The 20918-nt window shown below is 36.6% G+C and overlaps 1 protein-coding gene across 2 annotated transcripts in view; it reads left to right on the forward strand.

The window, feature by feature from the left end:
- LOC111618093 (homeobox protein cut-like) overlaps positions 1–20918 on the forward strand; it is a 97924-nt gene that overhangs the window by 35232 nt on the left and 41774 nt on the right. The gene's annotated exons all lie outside the window — the stretch shown is intronic.

Consider the following 20918-nt stretch of genomic DNA (forward strand, 5'->3'; position numbering starts at 1 on the left):
GTCACTAATTACTTAATTAAGGCGGTGTGTCAATACCAATTAAGGGGCACCTCAAGACGCATACAGGTGCTGCCGCCTGCTGGGAGGTGTTGACAATCGAGTCTCGATCTGAGCCGGCGATCACGTGATCCGTTTCTTTTCTATCATTCTTTCTAATTTTCGTCGAGGGTTATTAATTAGTGAGATGTTAATCCCTTAATATCATCTTATATAATTAATGGCTAATTATATCTTTAATAGATCCTTAAAATTTTACTCTTTAAAGAATTAAGAATTTTAGAAAACTTTCAGTCCAGATATGTGAATTTTAATTTTAAAAATAATCAAAAATAAAAGTCAAAGTGTAGAAGAATTTATAATAAATTATATTCAATTTGATGGTTTATTGTTTATTTTCCTTACTGGCTTTTTAAATATTACAGTAGAATTAATTAGATCTACATGGATGATCTGAGAATGAGAAGTCGACAGAAGAATAAGTCAAATTAATCGTTATCCTTTGTAGAAAAAATGAATTTAAAATGATAAACATGTTTATATAAGGAGAAAAACTTTATCGTTAAATAATTAGGAGGTTTCCTAAGATCTCGTGTCACCAGTTAAACGAATTTGGTCGGCCAAGGTTGGCGTTACGCAGCCTTTCATCGCCTTTTATTCGGCCTTACTAAATCTTCCGCTCTTTAACGAATAGCCAGTCCAAAGCGTCATTAATTCTTCAAAGTAAGGATCGTAGGAACGATAAAGGGTCAGCTGATGGACGTAATATCTCCTGAACCAATTAGGAGTTATTCCATTGGTCATATGAGGTCTAAGCGTATAGACTTTGTGCATACGTCTCACAAATCACTCCAACGCTCGACATCAATCGGCATCTCTCTGGGGGGAGCGAGTATCCGAACAACAACCGGAAATGACGCAATTGTCGCCTTCAATCGTTGCCTAGGCAACCGGAAGACGGTCGTTGAGATGAGATCGGGCCCACTAATGACGTCTCATTACGTCACTGGCGTTTCCTGATCGCCTCTCGCGTCCATTTAGGACGACGATAAGCCACAAATCCCGAGCAAAGTATTCACCCCCCCTTCCCCCGGTCCGTAATAGCGGATGTGGTTAGTTTAGGTTTGCAACCGGTAATTTGACTAATTGCCCCCGTGGCGTTTGCCTGCCTGACCCCAAAACTGTCCAGTCGGGGGGAGGATGGGGATAGATAGGTTGGACATCCATCACCGACACGGTTTCAGCAGGCAAAACCCAGGGGAACGAGGCGGCCACTGGACATTGATGATAATAGCGCTAATTGCGTAACTTTGCGTTATCTCTCCCTCCGCCGCATACTCCTCTATAATGAGACCGGATGGACTGAAAAAGGCCTTCTTAGCCTTTATCCGCGGATGAGACTCCACGAATTAAGGACAATGTGTCAGTAGGGAGGAAGATGGTTCTCGCTAATCCTCAATAACAGTCGAACTAATAAGGAGGTCTTCCTAGATACAGTCGGAATTATGCTGCCCCGAGATAATTAACACATATTATAGAACAAATCCAAATTCTACATCAGTGTCTAGATTCTCTAATCAGATAATCCCTACTATATGATACGTTAAAGAACCCGGGCTGGTCTGTTTGTTATAACACATGTTAACCAAGGTTAATCCAAATAATTTTTTTATAACTTTTTAAATGATTCGTTAGAACATTTTTAAAGCGAGAAAAGATCGTCAGGGCAAAAACTAACCACTCATTCTAAACAAAAGTCATCAGGATTAAATTGTAACCTAATTGAGATTTTTAAAAAAATTTAAAATTTTATAGGAAAATTCAGAAAATATAAAATATTAATTTAAAAACGTCGAAAGAATTTGTGGCATTTTTAAATTATAAGCTACCGTAGCGATTAATCTTGACTTCTTATTTGTTTGGTGGTAATGTTGGAAGCATTTTATCTCGTTAATTGCGATGGACCGATATAGGACTTGCGGCCCATTTTTATTCCACCATCGTTTCTACTGTTTCGGCACACTACAGTCATTGATTGACACGCCCTCTGTCATCCCATTAGAAGTCTTTTATAGCTCTCTTCAACCCCCACCCTAGGAAATTTGCATTGTGAACTAGTAGACCTCGCCCCTCGTTTCGTAGAGAATTCACATCATTTAAAACAAATTTATTGATTGAGAAATTTTACTCTTTTATATGATAGTTAATGAAATTAACCTCGAATTTAAGTGTAATTTGCAAATATTTGTACTTTTTAACGTATTGTTTATCGTGTATATTACTGTATTTAATAAAAATATCTCGATCAAGGATGAAACGTGGTATCTGTAGACAGCTTATTCTCGATTAGTGATCGAATATATGATTTGAACGGAAAACAGATTTAGGCAAGTTTGTACTGTACTGTACGTTTGTTGGATAAAGATTTCAACAGATAGCCAGTGACTATCTGTTTAAAAGGATCCTCTATGGAGTTGAAACTTCTCCGTATAGACCCTTATTGTGCTATTTTCAGAATAGGCCCGCTCTGCCTTGAGAAAAAGCTTATTTCCAACGTCATTATCACACAATAAGAGCATTATCCTATTATCCGGAGGAAGTTTTACAGCATGCAGGACCATTAGCGTGAAGCGGACACCACCTGAAGAAATTACTTATCTTTCTCATAAAAAAGTAAAGCCAGGATAATTTTATTTAAACCCTGGTTGGATTATTCTATTAGAAAAGAAATTCGGCATCATGGCGGAGCAATCTGAGTGGGAGTCTTATGATGCTGCGTTTCTTCATGAGGCAAAAAAAAACTCATATTTCTCCCTCAAGAGACATTGTTCTACAACAAATAGCGTCTAACGTCACAGAAAAGACGGACGTTACGCGAGCATTCCAAGCATCACTCGGAAGCGGCGCAGGTCGGGGAGAAGGGGACAAGTCGCAACATTGTCATTAAAGAACGTGGACAAAAGAAGCGTCGGAAATAGTTGCAAACACAAAACTACTCTTTGGGAGGGAGCGGGGGAGAGCGATCGGTTGACGTAAGAGTGCTTTGGAATGTCGGTTGTTTTATGGCTTCCAACACTGCACTTGAGTATTTCCGTCACGTCTCGCGTCCAAACGTCCCGTCCCCCAATAACGACGCATATACACGGGGGAGGATGTATAAACATGCAAATTCGGGGAACACTCCGCGGGAAGCGAGAATGGGGGAGGAGATTATAGACCACCGGCATCGAGGCTACAAAAGAGATGGTTCTTTGCCGGGGGCGCCTCGATTGCATGCGGCGCGCTCAACAAGTGGCGTGCTCGCCGATCCTGCACACAGTTTTTTTCTTCTTCTTTTTTCTGCCTCATTGTTTGGCTGTTGTATTCGGTGATAGGATTTTCTGCTCGCATAGTTTCTATCCGAGGGGCTGCCAGATAGCGAGGACCTCTCTCTTCCGTTCTGATAAAGCCACGTATCCAATTTCTTCGCGGGACAACTCCAGTCACGTGGCGTCTCTAATGGCGACACACTTCCGGGAGAGTCGCTTCTAGACGTGTGATTTCCGGTGAAGATGTAGATGGAAGATGGATCTGATAGATCGATTCCTTTTTGTCTGATGTAAGATTATCGCCCGAAGATTACAAACGGTTCGCTCTAACAAAAATTAAACTGAGCGAGAGCTTTTTGTTCTGTTTGGAAATTTTTTATATTGTGCAAGGAACGGACCCTTTAACTTCTTAAAATCCGTCCCTTATCGCACGCGATCATTTAGACACGCACACAACAAGATAATAACAACGATAATCGAATTAAGAGGATAATTATCTAATATACTTACAATTGCATCATTTTAAATTCAATTAATATAGCTTTATCTTCATAAATAGAATTATTTTCAAGATAATTTATGATCTTTAATAGCCTCATATATAAGTGAGTCCTATTTTGAGTCCGTACTTCCCCATTATCCGTTGCTAATTAATATTGCAGGATGAAGAGTGATGTTTGGCTTTTCTATGAAAATAAATAACGGAATTTAATTATTGCATTAATCATTATGATAATAAAATACGGGTCTTAATTAATGGTAGACGGTTAATAAATAAAGTGGCCTCTACACCTGGCGCAGCTCCAGGACCCTCTATAATAATCTATTGACCTTTCTACATAGGTACGATAAGTTGAAAATGCGAACTTTTATCCGGAAATTAAACTAACTGATGTTAAGTTGTCGAAATCATGTCAGCTCTCTGTAGATGAGTTTACGTTTATACACGGACTATGTAGGATCATTAAAACACTTTCGATTGGTAAATGGTCATCGAAGGGTAAAGATCAGTTTGAGTTAATCCAGTCATAAAGGATGTCAGAGCCATTAACTGATTGTGAATGCTGAACTTTACGAGTCGCCCCGCCCTAAAGCCAAGGCCAGAGGCCATGACTGTTTTCTTTTAGGATTATGATAAATGGTCACTGTGAATATGTAAATTTGAGATGAAGCAGTAAACGATTTGGATAAAACTGCCTCTTTTTATTACAATAAAGTTTAATTTTCGCACTTTTGAAGATTGATTTGAAAATCGAAATAATGCCATAGTCCTGGTGGTATACAGTCCCAAATTCCAAGCAACATAGTACCAAAAGAATCGTCAAAACTTGACTAAGATATCGAATCGCCTGAGCCATTCTACAGCTCTATCAGAGATGTTTGCCTTATGATAGATCGGAGATCTCTAGTCACGGAGACAATAATGCACGCACTGCGTGCTGCGGGGGCATCCCTAAAGCCGATGATGCCCCCTCCTAGTTCAGTGTTTCCATTGTTTCGTCGGAATTAAGATATTCGTCGACGATTCCGGTTTGCTGGACGATACTATCGGCCGATCCGGGATGGGTAAGCCGGACCTGAGTTCCCCATCCCCTTAGAGAAGCACTCACGATTTATTCCCTCCCCAAGCTGTCATCCATTAGTTATGTCTGGTGGACGGGCTCTATTGAATGCATCGGTGTTTGGGTCACGAGCTCACTGGCCGACTCCCGCCTCTCGCTCTCTAGATAAGGGAACGGTGGTCTCAACATCTGCTGAGACTCGTGACTCGGTGAGCGGGGCGCGTGTACCATCCCGCCTTCGATGAGAGAAAGCCAGGCTCTCTTGTGCACGCCCAGTCCGAGAATCTCGGCTATAATCGTCTCGGCTTAAGTGTTTTTCTTTTTATGAGGTCTGAAAGTGCACATCGCATATCGAACAATAATTGTTCAAACATTAAACGTATTATTCTCTGTTCCAACCGTAAAATTTGCCAATTATTAAACATTTTTTCAAAATTTAAATTAAGACGGTAGAGAACAAATATTTTTGGGTTTGGAATGTAACAGACCGGGATTCGTTTTCTATGGATAAATAATTCTGAAAAGACAGAAAAGCTATTATTGATAATGTTAATTCTGAAGAGTTTTTTAGAAACTCTTGGAGTTGTTAAATAACTTTAGAGAAATAGTTGGGTAATTTTTGGATAGACAAGTGGACGGTTTTGACAGAAATGCTTTAATTTTTATGAGTATCGAGAAGCAATCAAGTGGGCTGGGTGCAACTAAGCTACCTGTACACAACAGGTGTGCAGCAGGGATCTCTCTCCCTTAATTACAGCAGACGGGGAGTAGATGGCGCTGCAATACGCCAGGAAATTGGTCCAAGAGGCGAGCGAGCGCAGCCACCCTTTCGGACAGGCGAGCAGATAGTGGAGGAGGAGAGAAATCTGCATTAGGTAATTAATTTAATAATTTCATTAATTTCCTTTGCGTCGGGAGAAAGGTTCTCCCCCACCTCATCCGGAGCCAGCTCCTGATACCTAATAACTGCAGTTCCAGCTCTTGTTTGGCGATTTCTAGCCCCGCTCCCCCTCGCGATAAGCGGTTTGGGCTGCAATAATCGTTAGTGGATGATAACGAGGCATTTTTGGCACTTCCGGTTGCGTTTCAATAGACTCCTGATATTTCAGTGTTCGCGGTCGGAAGCTGGAATCCTCCAAAACTGGCCTTATTAGTTTTCCACTTCCTCTCCTGCTGCACTGACTGAGGAGGGAAGTTCATTACCAAATCAGCCTTTCTTCGTGTTAGCATTTCTAACAATTATATCTTAAAATCGATCCATCGTTTCAAACTTAACGAACTTAAATTTTTAACCCTTTTCATACCCGATAAAGTATTAAGGTATTTGTCTCTCTCGGCTTGGCAAATTTATTATCAGCACATGACCAAAAATTAATAAAATTAACCCGCTTCAAAAAACTATTTATTAATTCGTCTCTTCAATATTCCTCCTTACTCCTATTGTAATTGAAACTGATCTAATTGATTTGTAGTTTTTTTTCTGTATAAATTAGGCCGAAACACAACGTTAACGGATATTAGAATCTAACTGATATAATTTTGAATGGAGGATTAAAATACCGTAGTGGCCAGAGAAAATTTAATAGTAAAACTGACGTAGAGGTGATCGACCACTACACGATTATCAGAATGAAATCTGGTATAGCTCCCTACACAGATATGCAAATGAGGGATTCAAAACAATTAATAAACTGAAGCAATGATCCCGGCATAACAATTCCCCATTTTCCAGCCCTTAAGGGAAATCCTCCCTCTCTTCCAATTCTTCGGCCGCAATCGAAGCAGTTGAGACAAATTATAAATGATCAACAGCATCCTTCTACCTCCCACCATTCATTTTTCATTCCATGTCACAACCGACAGGTCAACGTTGTGACGGGAATCACGAAAGAACTCATTAGCTAGAAAACAGCGACCCTAACGGAGAAAAGCAGAAACATACAGACGAGCATGCGCAGTTAATTAGAAAAGCGGAAACGTGGATGCGGCTTCATTGAAGCCTCGTCACACCAGTTTTTCCCTTTTCAAATCGGGCGTCGCTTCTCCCCAAATTTAGCCCAAGGCTATGGTTTATCGGGGCACAATACCTAAAATACACGTTTCGGCATCCTTTCATTTAATCTTAATAAAGTTAATTTAAATAAAACGTAAGCATGGAGGTTCCGCTCAAAATTTTGGACGAAAATAAAATTAATAGCTCCCCTCGCTGCGTTGTAATTAAATGCAAAAGTATTCGCTATATTACATTAAAATATAGCTCCGATCATATACAAAATAATTATTAGTTATATTTAATAATTATAATCATTATTTCTTAAAAAGTTTCGATTTAAACGTAAGAAAAACAAATTTTGTACCATTTTAATTGTCTATTTGCGAGGTGTCACGAGCTGTTTCTTAATGTAAATTTTTTATTTAAGGCATTTACAAGTATGCAAAACAGATCCAGAAATCATCTTTAAAACTCTGTTAAAGGCGGTAGCGTCCCTATTATAGAAATAGGTTTTCAGGTAGATGATTATCCGCGTGTTGGCACGTGTCGACATTCACTTTCAAATGAAAACGTTTGTATTTAGATCACAAGTGACGTAGGGAATGGGTTTATTCCCAAAATAAATACACATATAAGTTACGTGTAAAGGAATTTATAATTCAAATTATATTATTTAACAAATTAAATGTCCGGGGTTAAGTTTTCATCCGGAGAATAAGGATAAATTAAGCACTTTTTATTATTGAATCCTTAAATCTTTCAAATTTTTAAGTGATTTTTTCCCCTTTTAAAATGTATTTTTAGATTTAAAAAAAAAAGCATGATGAAGAGCATTATTTAGTTAGTTAAAGGGGATTCGGATGAGGAATAACTCGGGGTTATCAATTGCTGGAAGTTTGGTATCTCGTCGAAGAGACCAAGTTTACGGGATTTACTCGTCAAAAGACCTTTAAACGTTTGCCGGTGTCACAGCGAAGAAGCGACAGGTGGCGCTTTTCCCGGCCAGCAGTGCACGCGCTTGCTGGCCCACATTAACTGAAAGTCGACGATCGACCGGGGAGTAACCGTAACTAACCAGGTGACGCTGCGGCTACCTAAACCCGAGTTTACCAACGATTAAAGTGGCGAATTTAATCAAACGATTGCGTGTGGGGACTGACGGAACGGTCCAAGTTTCCGAGTGGATCGTGAGTGTGCGTGAGAGCCTTGTTCTCTCACGCGCTCAGCGTGAACCCAACATGTTTGTGATTCCAACGCGTCGAAGTCAACTTTCTCCTTTATTTACCCAAAGTTGACGGAAAAACTCCCTTTCCATGGCTTCGACTGTTAATTAACGAAAAGATTTCGGCCTCGAATGACGTAAAAACATTCGGCCGTCAACCCGATATAACCCATTTTGAATATTGAAATAAATCATTGTGATATATTAAACATTTAAAGGCAATTTATTATTTATTTGGAGTGAAAATTTTACAGATTGTGTATTTGTTCGGATGTGTGTTTTTTCGTAGTAGGAAATCGATATGTTTACTTTACTAATTGACACTTTTATTTCCGTTCGAGTGCGTGTTAATGATTAAGAGTGTTGGAGGATCGAATGCCTTAACTGCGATTGGACGGTCTTTCGACAACAGTTAAATAAATATCGGTCGGACAAGTCGTGCTCCTGATGCAGAATAGGAAAAAGCAAGGATCCGTCTTATACGGCCAATGTTTCGTTTTCTTTTTATTAATTTCTACCTCCGCTTGCATAATTAATTTCCTTCTGCTACTAAATAGCGGGGATTCTTTGCAATAACAGGAATTCTAGGGGAGGATCTACTTTTTCCCCACTCCGAGCTGTCATCATTATCATCGTGTCTTCTCCCTGATTAAAACTTAGCTACGATGCTAGCGCCCTTTTTTGCCTTGCGTCGGATGGTGTCTGGCCACTTGCCTTAATATAACCGAGTAAACGTATAAAGATTTTGACCTCGTGATCTCTTTCTGCGATTAGTCTCCGGGTGGATCCTGTCCATTTATGATCGTGACGCCATCTGTCTCAACCGACAGCGCCTTCGCATCACGGACTTGTACCTTCTCTTTCCTTATTGGCCCATTTTCGGATTACGTCGTCCCAAAACTATGTTGATGGCGACGGTCTACCGATTTCTTTTCCAGAAATTTCCGAATATGACGTCACCCGGGGATCACCTATCGACGTATTTTAAACTCGAGAGAAAAAGAAATTCCGTGGCGAAATTATTATTTTTTTCTTAAAATGAAAAACCATTTTCTCTCCTTTGTAGGAAAATGGGTCAGTTAATGCCCGTCTCGCAAACACGTGTATAAAATTTGATGAGTCGACGAGGTGTAAATTGGATAATTTCGTGTACGCGTCCAGTATTCAGACGGAGCATACCTTCTCCCAGATGAGTAGAAACAGCGTAGGCGGCAGAGTCCGACTTCATATTCGGGTGGGGTTTGACAAATGACTCCCTAGAGGGGGGAGGGGCTAATTCCCGCCCCATCTATACGTGAGGCATCCTTTATATGTATATAATATCCGGTGGAGTAAATAGACTATTTAGGACCAAGCGACTGGCTACGGGGGAGCGGCCCGTTGGCTCGAGGTCATAGATCACTCAATCCGTCTTGTTCCACAGTTTTTACCAACCGGACGGGGTGGACGTTCGGATTTGACCTCTGACCCCGACGGTGGAAGGTGTGGTTGAACAGTTCATAGATCTCATTATCTACTCCTTCGGCGTGATTGGGATTTGCACCTGGTTCGGTGTTTTGATGGTCACGTGTAATGTGCCTCGTGACTTGTGAGGTAAAATATTATTTAGGGTTAACCAAGAGCAAGAGAGTATTGAGAACTTCGGGTGTGGACTTGAGCATTAATGGAGAAATTTGGTCCGAATTATCCGATATTATATTCGATTTCTCTTAGCGGAATAAACCTAGTTTTTAAAAGCATTGTTTATTTCATTTAAAATTTAATATTTTCCAATTAGATATTTATTGATTTACTTAAACGTTAAATCTTCATTCTTTTCTAAGAATAATTCACTCTTAAAAAATTGCCAAGTTGCTATCTGAAAAATTATAAAATTTTCAGCCAAGCAAGAAAAAAATCTCGCATGTAACATAACATAAATCGTGCATTTACCCGAACCGAACATTATTTTGTCTACAAGTAAATGCAGCAATTCAAAACTTAAATGCCGAAAACAAAGAACGAACGATAAGCTGCATACCTTAGCGATAAGCCCTAGTTATGCATGCTTATGTCATTTTGATATTAACCTATAGGTTATTCGCACTCTTTGATCAGAATCATGTCAGACCGGGCACAAAATCTAATCTCTTGGGATGAGCATCTACTTATAATTATGAATAGAGGTGTACAGGTTTCGCTTTTATACTTGAATTATAAATATTATGCTCATAACTGGAAACGATGTAATAAGTAAGTCTATTTAGAATTTAAAAAATCGAAAGATGGTGTCATTTTTTTTTAAAATTAGTAATCGGACTAAAAGTAGAGATTAGTGATACATAATATGTAGAATCTAAGCGTCGAGCAGATGCCTGAGGGGGGTAATTAGCTTAGCGTGTAATTCGCGTGAAATGGAAAGCTGTAATTGATACTAGTAATCACGAGCCATACTTAAAAGTCGAGTAATTCCATATATTTTGGTTAAAATTGGACGATATTGTTTTCCACGGAGTTAAGACCTTATACGTGTGATTTGGAATTGCTCGCGATTTTTCACGGGCAATAACACAGTTTCTTAATCAAGGCGATCGATCAGAGGGCCCGAGGAAAGGGGTTTCAGAAAAGTTAATGAGGATAGGCCCACTAATTAAGCTATTTAATGAGTACATAACTCGGGATTAGCGTAAGGCATTCTCTACTGATCAAACAATAATTTATCAATGCTCATTTGTCAAAGTTAAAACTACATTTATATGTATAAAGTTGTAGAAAATATTATAATTATTTGCTTTTTGTTCTATATTTTAATTAATCTTCTTAGATTAATAGCTATTAAGTAAATTAATTGTAGAAAATATTTATTTGTATTTTTTTAACTGTATGATTCGGAGTTTAAATTATTAGAATACGAAGATTATAATAAGATATTTATATTATAAGAGTCGATTGATTTAAAACGTATTTAAGTCAAACAGCCTAATTAAGTCGATAGTTACCGAGACACGAGATTAAAGATTTCTATTCATCATCTCTTTATGGGTATTTCGTTGTGAGCGATGATGATTAATATCAAATTCAGTTGATTCATGCAGCCTTGCGGATCTCAAACTTGTCAAGATGTATAGTATTACCCCGATCTTAGGAAAGCATCAATTGTTATTTGTGTACGTGTAATACGAGCTTTCGTGTTTTAAAGTCATTATTTTTCGTTTCATGATAACTTAGATTATCGAAAGTGTACTTAATTAGCGCACTTCTCAATTTAATCCCAAATTAGAAGAAAATGAGTATCCTTTAAATTAAGAATAATTTTGCATTTTGTTTTATTTCCGTGCTGACAATTTAGACGTATTACAGTTGATATGCAGGAAGATAAAGCAGGATATAGGTAAACCTAGTATTAGAATAATGTACATCATAAAGATATGCAAGGTAGAAGTGCGGTAGTGAACTCTCCAGCAGCGATATCGCTTTAACCTGTGCTCGTTTGGTCGATTTTAACCCATCTGTTTAACTTCCATTTCACGATTCATCATCTTCTGTTAGGATGATTTCAAGATTCCGACGATGTCTCGCCCTGACCTCCTCTGACCTACCCGGAAAGAGTCGCTGAGGGAAACATTTTCGGCCAGATAGCATCTAAGCGCCCACCCACGCGGGGGGTGGAGGAGAGCGATGCTATCTGCAAACAGACGCAAATCGTGACGGACTCTCATTATAAAACTGCGTTCGAAGACTTTGTTTGACCCTCTCTCTAGGATTGTACTTTGTGGGAAGAGAATGCTGCCAATGTTTTTCCACAAAGCTTGATTTAACTCGAAATTTTATCGGTGCTATTGAGTCCGGTTCCTTTCAATTCTATTTTTCTACGTTTATTATTTTAAATAAACTTCTGATAAATGAAATAAACCTTAAATCCTAAATAAATTACCACTAATGGGTTTGTAAACTTTATTCGAATCTTATAATTCGGTAATTAGTATGATAGACCCATTCATTAATCATATATGACTTAAGATTTAGACTCTTACAGATAAGTTTCTTTTTCATGTTCTTATCTCAATTTACATGTCACGAATATCATACGACACCTAAAATTTGGAAAAAGTTGCATAGCGATACATTTTCCACACATCTTCTCCATAGAATTCTTAATAAATTAATACTTATAAAACTAATAACGTATTTTAAATTTTTTTTCCCCTGTAAACCTGTAAATTCGAAATAATTTTCAAGTAAAAGTCTTTAATTATTATTGTTGTTGTTATTATGAGAAATTCAATTTTAGAAGTCCTTCATTTATTATTACATATAAATTCGAATATTAGAATGGTAGAATTTCGAAGTGTTAATGTACCGTATAATGGCTACTTCTCCGAATTCCCAGAATCTCAATTTTCATGTTAGAAGCAATCATCCGACTGACTTATTGTAATGGTTTCATCCATTTGCATGTCACCACCTCTGATTCCTGTTCGTGTGAAGGTCACTCAGTTAAGTCACTCATGATATTCTTTAAGAGGAAGGACAACTCTAACGCCTTCAGCTAAGAAATTCCTGTTTGTTTTATGTAAATCCTTCGTTTTCCATTAAACAGTTCATAAAGCTACTTTACACTCTATTCTTCTTTAAACTATGAGGCATTAATTGAAGAAAATAGTCCTCGGAGATAAAAACTCAGATTTCAACTAAATGAACGAAATTATTATTAAGCAGGAGCAGTCGGAGTATTTTAGGAAGAAAAAAAAAATTGCAAAAATTACAGAAATAAATGACATCAATGAAACTTTGAGAGGGGAGCGCGGAACAACTTCATTTTTTTCTCCTTTTTTTTTCTATTAAATAGAAAGAGTTGTTTATGACCATTTAAAAAAAATCCAATCGTCATATCCAAATTGTGGTATTTAGCGAATTTAATCAAAAAAGATAACAAGATTGCTCTATGTGATGCTTATTTTCATTTTTAATAACCATCCTCGGATAAAATAGGTTTATAGAGCCTAATTTAGTGGGGCTTATATCAAAAGAGAATGGGGGTATAATTTCGAAGATATGTAATACTATCAAATTTATAGTGCATTTTAATTTATGCTTAGAAAAAAATTACTTAAAGACATTCACTCTTAAATACTTTGTTTTTTTTTTTAGATGGCTAGAAAGAAAAATTGAAGGGGGAAAATGTTAGAAAAAAAATGAAATAAAGGGTGAATTACATTCGTTATTGTTTCTTTTGAAAAATAGAATCTATAAATGTATCTAATTTAATTTTGAAAATGCTGTGCCAATCCGATTTATCAAATTAACAAGGTTCTGTACAAGTGGCACCTGGCGCCATTCTAGCGAACCGAACTCACTCAGTAAAATGTTTAATGAATTTTATAGTGTTTTATCACGTCAAATAGGCCCCATTTCAAGAAATTTGTGCAATTAAATCACCGTAATTTCAGTTTGCATAAAGCGTCGATGCGTCAACAGTTCTGAAACACAACTGGCGCTCCTTTAATCACTGTTATTAAACCATTGGAGCTAAAGTTTCCCATGTGAACATGATAATTATTGCTATCACGTGAATCTTTTTATTTCCAAATATGTCCGGGTGGGGCCTAGGTATTGCCTTTATATCATTTAAAAAGTCATTATTAAATTTTCTTTTTAATGTGAAATTTTAATTAGGATCGAAACTAATCACATTTCTCGAAAAATATGTAAAAACCACAAACCTCTATAGCTACAAAATTTAACGATCAATGTATTTTTTTACCGCTCCAGGCCTAAAAAATCAGTTAGTACACATTTTGTTTTGCTATTTAAATCATTCTTAGTCAACAAATCGTTTTATTTACCTTTCAAGGTGCTGTTTTTCAATCCGTTTTCCTATTCTAATCTATTCAACAAATACTAGAAACATTTAAAATATTTTATCATATACAATTATTTAGAAACAATAAAATCAAATGTCGTATCATAAACGCGTAAAAATTTTAATATTCTAATAAGTAACAATCCCATATCATTTTTTTTCTCCTTTTTTTTGCAGAAATATGGACAATACTTTCATTTAACTTTTAGGCAAAATAAGAGAAGCGTCAAGTGAATGTTAAATAGCCTATTATATTAGAGTTATGCACCTAGGCTTAAATGCCTGCATATCTCCAGGCGACACAGGTAGATTGATAAGCTCTGTTGAAATTACGGCTGGTTATTCGTGTACAACCTTTGATATCAGTTAAGTAAACTCAAAGAAAATGTTTAAATCTGAATAAGAAAAGAGATTCAATAGAACTGGTATTCTTTGGCGTTGCTCTTTTAATTCATTATAAAATTTTGATTATAGAATAAATTAAATGTAGACTAATATATCTTGCAGTGCTTTATTCAAACAGAATTTATTTATTTTATGTCAACTTTATGTATTCGAAGATACAGTCAATTACGAATGTTGGATTGGACACGAGTAAAATTTATGGCAAACTTTTGTAATTTATGGAATCGAATGGTAATTATTCTTGGTAATTGGAGTATTTGCTGTTAGATTCTTACATTTAAGTTATTTTTAAGAGGAATTTGAATAATCAGAATATAGGATAATGTACTGTACCAGAATCAATTAATATTAAATATATGCGATCCGGTTTTGAAAAGCGCAACTGCACTTTTCTGCTTGTTCTGGTCTCAATTACGACAATTGCTTTGCGCCTGTTCTCTCATATAAAGCTCCAGGCCAAGTTCTTCCATATAATTAGGGCATATTACGAGAAGGAATAGCCACCAATAAGGCTAATCAGTCGAGTTAGATCCGGCTGAGAGTAAGGACAGGGTTACTTTCTTCGGATAGGAGATTTATGATGGATGAAGTTATTCAGCATCTTTTCAAATTGCTTTTAGTTTCTACATTTAAAATGATTTTTTAAAACTTAATTTTTGATACTTAAAATTTTCATTTATGTACAGCACCCTGCTTACAGTATAAGCGTAAAGTATATTAAATTTTACGACTTTAAATTCCAACAAATTTTCTTTGTTATTCCGTTTAATAGAAAGTAAACAAATGAAAATAGTTAAATTATTGTATGAGTATTTGTTTAAGATAGTTTTAATGTTTGTTGCCACCTTCCGAATTATACACCAGGCTAAAAAATTAGAAGAGCGTGTCGAAGAATTGATCAAAAGATCAGTCTTGGCTATCAATGTATAGACGGATTGACGGCACCGCTAAGAAATGTTGTCGTCTGCCACCTGCGACGGGAATCATCAAAGAAAAACCCAACCGGACTTCCGGTGACTTATATGAGCGTGTGAGAGCAACAGGTGGGTCGAGTTTTGCCGCTACACTGAATCCCTCTCTAAACAGCGTTTGAGGGAGAGCGGGGCGAAAACAAGCGTTCGGTGACCTGTTGTCCCCTTCTGTCTCCCGTCGACGTTCCGCTACGATCGATGAAGCGTTCTTCTTCTACGCAGCCGATAATCGACGTCAGGAACTAGGCATAATGGCGCTTAGCATTTTGTGTGCTTGCGGGGGAGGAAGGGGAGCGAAGGGATCTGCTACCAATTATGCTGTTTAGAAGTCAGAAAGAGTAACATATTGCTTACCAAAAAAGGAAAAAAAGCACGTGCCTATAACCTACGAACAATTGCAGGTGCGCGCTTTGATTCCGAAAGAAAAGAAACAATTGTAAATGCACTCCACCGGAGAAAAAATTCAACAATTTAACAGAGTATTCCAAGAATAAATTTATAAACGCTAATTAGTTAGTTAAAAATTTCAACTTCTTATTCCACGCCAATAATTTTATTTTTCAATTACTTCCACACACACAAAAAAAAAAAAAAACATTTGGGTTTCCAAAAATTTATAAATAAGAGTTTCGTGCACGTTCATCAGATAGCTATTGCAAACGGTTCGAAATATTAATGATAAAGAATGAATCGTCGTCCTACTCATTGCTTATAAAGAAAAAAAAAAAACAATTGCACGTGTTATTGCTTGGAAAAAAAGAAAGTTCATTCAGATCACGTGCATCGAAGTCGGCGTTTATTGCACGAACTACATTGATAAAAGACACGCGATGAAATTGACATATTGATATGCACGAGATGCGTACTACAAATCAAATGTGCGCGCGCTCCATGACATGAATCATGCGCCTATTTAAATTGACATCGTCTGAGTTTAAATTAATTACAACGGTTTCTAATATTTATAATGTTTTGGTATTTTCCTCTTAACATTTTTATTGATCGATTTATTGATCGATAGTGTAAAACAAAATAACCATTCCGAAATAAACCGTTTAGCATTTCTCGTGTGTCGAAACGAGTATGCCACCTATTTAACACTTCAATGTATGTAACAGGGTCAGATATATTGTCGTGAGCATTAACGAAAGATGCTATGTAAATTTGGCAAATCCCACCCACCCGGTGCGTTCCGCTCATTTGCACCACCCCACCCTTCCGCTTTAAAGGGGAGGGAAAAAATAGTGATCAAGTAATGAAGAAGGATTTTTCGGTTTGATTTTTTTTCTGTCCTTGAAGGAGACTGAAGCAGGAAATGAAGGAGTTACGGTAGATTGCATCTGAAAGGAGGTTGGAGGTGACATGAGGCAACCGGAGGACCAAAATCGTTCTGTGACTTATCAATCGTAAAAGTTTCATTCGCCGTATCCCTGCAATACAATTCAAGAGTCTTATAGTTCTAGTTGATATTTCTTTTTTTTTTTCCTAGCTAATTATGTTTCAAATCTTGTTTTATATCTTTAAAATAAATCGAATGTGCTTCTCGAAAATGTGATAGTTGATCTAAACATTTTTCAATTATTCCCTTTGAAAGCGAAGCGCTGGAAAGATTTCTTGTTTAAGCAATTTATTCAAATAAATAAAATAAAATAAAATAAAGGCCATTTATTTTTATAACTCATTTTTCATATGTGTTATTACGAGCCAGCCTATCATTGAAGAGATGTCAAAATATTGTTGAAGCGATTCAAAATATTGAATATTATCTTCCTCTCAATTCCATATCAGAAATGATACGTCAGAGCGCGTGGCAGAAAACATCACCACTTTATATAAAACAATAAATCACTTGATGGAGTCTGTAAAGTGGTGGAGAGAGGCTAATTTTAATTTGATCGGATAACTTTGTAAAGCCGCAGCAACAATCGACCTTTGATATCATTCGATGTGACTTTTTGACCCCTTAGGTCACAGTGGCGTCGTTGTTTGCCTGATCTTCTTCCCCTCCTCCGCCATTCCCATCTTTCGGTCTCCTCAGATCGCGGTAAATTGAGTGTGAAGAATGGGAGGACATTAACGCACCCTCAACTCCGTACAGACGCGTTGATAGCGGCATCTTTGGCTTCTTTCCTCAAAATGAAGAGTGGCCAGCAAAATCGCGAACGAAAATTCGGTCGCACGCGTAAAATCCACCACGACGTTTGATCGGTTTAGTGGTGACTGATTTGTTGCCCATAACGTTACCAGATGTGAATTGTTGAAATGGTTTGGATTGGCAATCAAGATGAAAACTTGATGTTTGCCTCGATCGTTGGATGCCATTTTGGAGGGGACCGTTTTGATAGAATTTAGTGAATGATAAATATGGACGTCTATGTATTGAAGTTATAGTGGGTGTAAACTCAGCATCTTACACAAGAAAAGTGCTACTTAAACGTTACTAAATTAGTTTTTAATAGGTTTTTAACCGTTTAGAGACATTTTATTTCAAGATACTGTACAAAAAATTATCTACATCAAATCATAGATTTACATATAAGCAAATATTCAGCTTCATTTGTGATCTAAGAAAGTCTTTAATGTTTTGTATTATGCCTTTTTAGCTAAAATATATTTCTTAAAATTAAATAACAAATTCAGCAATAAAATATAGTTTATTGCATCGTAATTAAGAAAAATTTTAAATTTCGTACATTATTCCATAGATCATAAGTCATTCAGGATTTGTTATCAATCAACATTTTACTTAGATGATGCAATGAATAAACTCTATAATTGATAGCATCGAAATAACTGGTTCAAATTTGCTTACACAATCCCCTTATGTCGTCTTCTGCCGGAACTGATTGGTTTCAATCCTTTTCTCCTTTCACTCATTTTTTTAAAATCCTTTGCAGCCTTGACACATACAGAGAAGATTAACCCGTAAAGACCTCTGGATAAGTTGTATGACTTCCTTCGATTGTTTTGGTTGGTTTGGCAAGAGCACCTCTTTCTATAAATCATGCAGCAAATCCTAATAAATAAGAAAATAAATATCTGTGGTGATAAATGTGAGTTTTTCAGATTTATGATTGGCTATAAAAAATCACATTGATTAATCTTCTTTGTTCTATCAGGTTAACTCGGGCAGAAAGACCAATTTAATATTTAATAGCGGATGTTTCTAGGACCTTCGAGAAGCGATAAGATCCGTATTAAAATCGATGAAGTAAAACGATTAGATTTTAAAAGAAAAACAAACACTTCAGTTACCGAGACGAAACCGAAATAGGCCTCTGTTTATACGAAGCTAATCAAATAAATTCAAAACAATTCTTAACTATGTCTTTCACATAATTAATTTCACTGGAGAAACATAAAAATATCCATTTAAATCGCTACGTAACGTAACATAACGTGACGTTACTCGCGCTCTATATATCGCTATTCCTAACGATTATTCGAAAATATTCATAAATCACGTATATTGTTTAAGATGACCGAATTACAGTGTTAAGGGCAAAAGAAATCGCTCCACCTAATTAGGTGGATGAGTAGGGTGTAGGAATGAAAGATGTATTTGAAGCGGGATGACGCATCAACCCCTTTGGTCGGCGTCTGGTTCCCGTTCGGTCGGAGGACATCTGTCACCAATCTGTCATCTATTTCTACGAAATACACCGGAAGTGACGGTGTCGTCTACTTTCGGTTGATTCTTCCTGTTGGACATTTTGTTGATAGACCTTTTTTCATCAGACGTGATATTTGCTGGAAGAATTGAAGAAGTGAAGTTCGACCCCGATAATTCAAACAGTATCTTTTTTGACAAGAGTATTTAGAATAATCTCGATAATCATAAATCTATTTATCTGTATTTTAATCCATCTACTAAGTCGTCCTTATAGTCTTATATTAAAATTTCCGACCTATTTTCTTCCAAAACTTCTTCGAATTCAGATTCACTCGTAAATTGCATTTGGAACTATTAATATTTATTCCTAAATATACTTTATTATTTAAGTTTTTCAGATATTTACTTTTGAATTGGAAGAGTTATTATGAAGTTTTTGAATGCAAAATTTGAGTTTTTCTGTAATGATTTTAATTTTCCATATTTTGGACGCAAGAAGCGAAGAATGGAAAAGTTTAAAATAATAGGCAATAATTAAATTCAAATTAGGGACAAAATTTAAAGAAAAAGTAATTCGTAAACCTTCACTTGTTATTTAGAATATGCAAAGACCTTAATTCAATTGATTCTAACCAAAGATTTAAGCTAACTCGATAAATTTGATTAATAAAAATTTTTTTAATGTCTCGTGTTTTCAATAATTTTAAAAGTATATTAGCATCCATTTGCCTTTTATCGTCTTTCTCGTCAAAGAAGCAAAATACAGGATGTTTTAGATCCATTTAGCTAAAGCGATTTTAAACCTCATTCGATCTTGTTCCGTAAAAGAAATCAATTTATTTAGGACGGTTGCAAATAAGATGCGATAGTGGCCTAACTATTCTACGCGGCGCAATTTTCAATTTTATTTCTAGAAAATTAGATAAATTTGAAAGAGAAAGCTACCGATTTTGACACAAAGTAGGAGTGAAGGAGACGTCCTCTGACGTTTGTAGAAGTGCCGAAGTCCCAGTTGGCAGAGAGCCAAAGATTGACAAAAGATCGTTCCCCTCCTCTGCGGTTGTAACTTGTCTTTAGGGATTTGTAGGCGTTTTTGTTGGACAACATTTCTACCTGGAGATTTGTGTCGCCAGCTCTCAGATAAGAAACAAACGTTTTTCTTCTTCTCTTAACGTAACTGTTGCGTTCACGTCATCCTTTTCCGAAGAGCTGTTGCTTCTGCCTATCTCATTTTTTTCCCCTCCTTCTTCCTATTTGAAAGTGAGATTATCAATTAATTTTTATACAGAAAAATTATCAGAATATTTCTGATTTAATGTATAAACCAGATTTCATTAAAAATTCTTATTTTCTAATTTTTTACCATAAATCTCAACTCTATTTAAAAGTACCAGATAACTTTAAACAAGATTTACTTATTAAAAATATTAGGTGGAAGTTATGGTATTTCATATTTTGTATCGAAAATTAAACATGTCAGAAAAAATTTCAATAAATTATATTTACAAATCTTTCTCCATTATTAAGTTAATTAAATAAAAAAAAAGGAAGCATAATAAATGCAAGGAGCAGCTGGTAGGAAATGAACCAAATTGGCAAAAATTAAACAGAAGAGAATTTTCCTGCCCCGCCAGGACAGAAGCTCCCTGTTCTGTATATCCATCTCGTTGATGATGGCTCAATCCAGCCTCTATCTTCTAAATCCCGTGACCCTAGAGTCAGTAAGCACAGAAGTTCTCACGTTCTCTCGAACTTCAGTAATGTTCCCAAAGGGGTGAATTTTAACACCCTCATTAGGTGCGAAGTTTCATAGGGGGTCTTCAGTCACGACTTCAGTTTTGTAACTAGATGGGAGGGAGTTGAAGCAACCTGTTTGTTGCCGATAGGAGAGGGAGTACTCCCGACCCGGATATGTTAAACATTTTATGCTACTATGAACACTACCTTCGTTCAATTCATAAATAATTCGATGTATTCATTTATTCGATCTTAGAAATACACTTAA

Source organism: Centruroides sculpturatus, unplaced genomic scaffold (assembly GCF_000671375.1).
Source record: "Centruroides sculpturatus isolate CEXI.00-Female unplaced genomic scaffold, Cexi_2.0 scaffold155, whole genome shotgun sequence".
Taxonomy (NCBI): Eukaryota; Metazoa; Arthropoda; class Arachnida; order Scorpiones; family Buthidae; genus Centruroides; species Centruroides sculpturatus.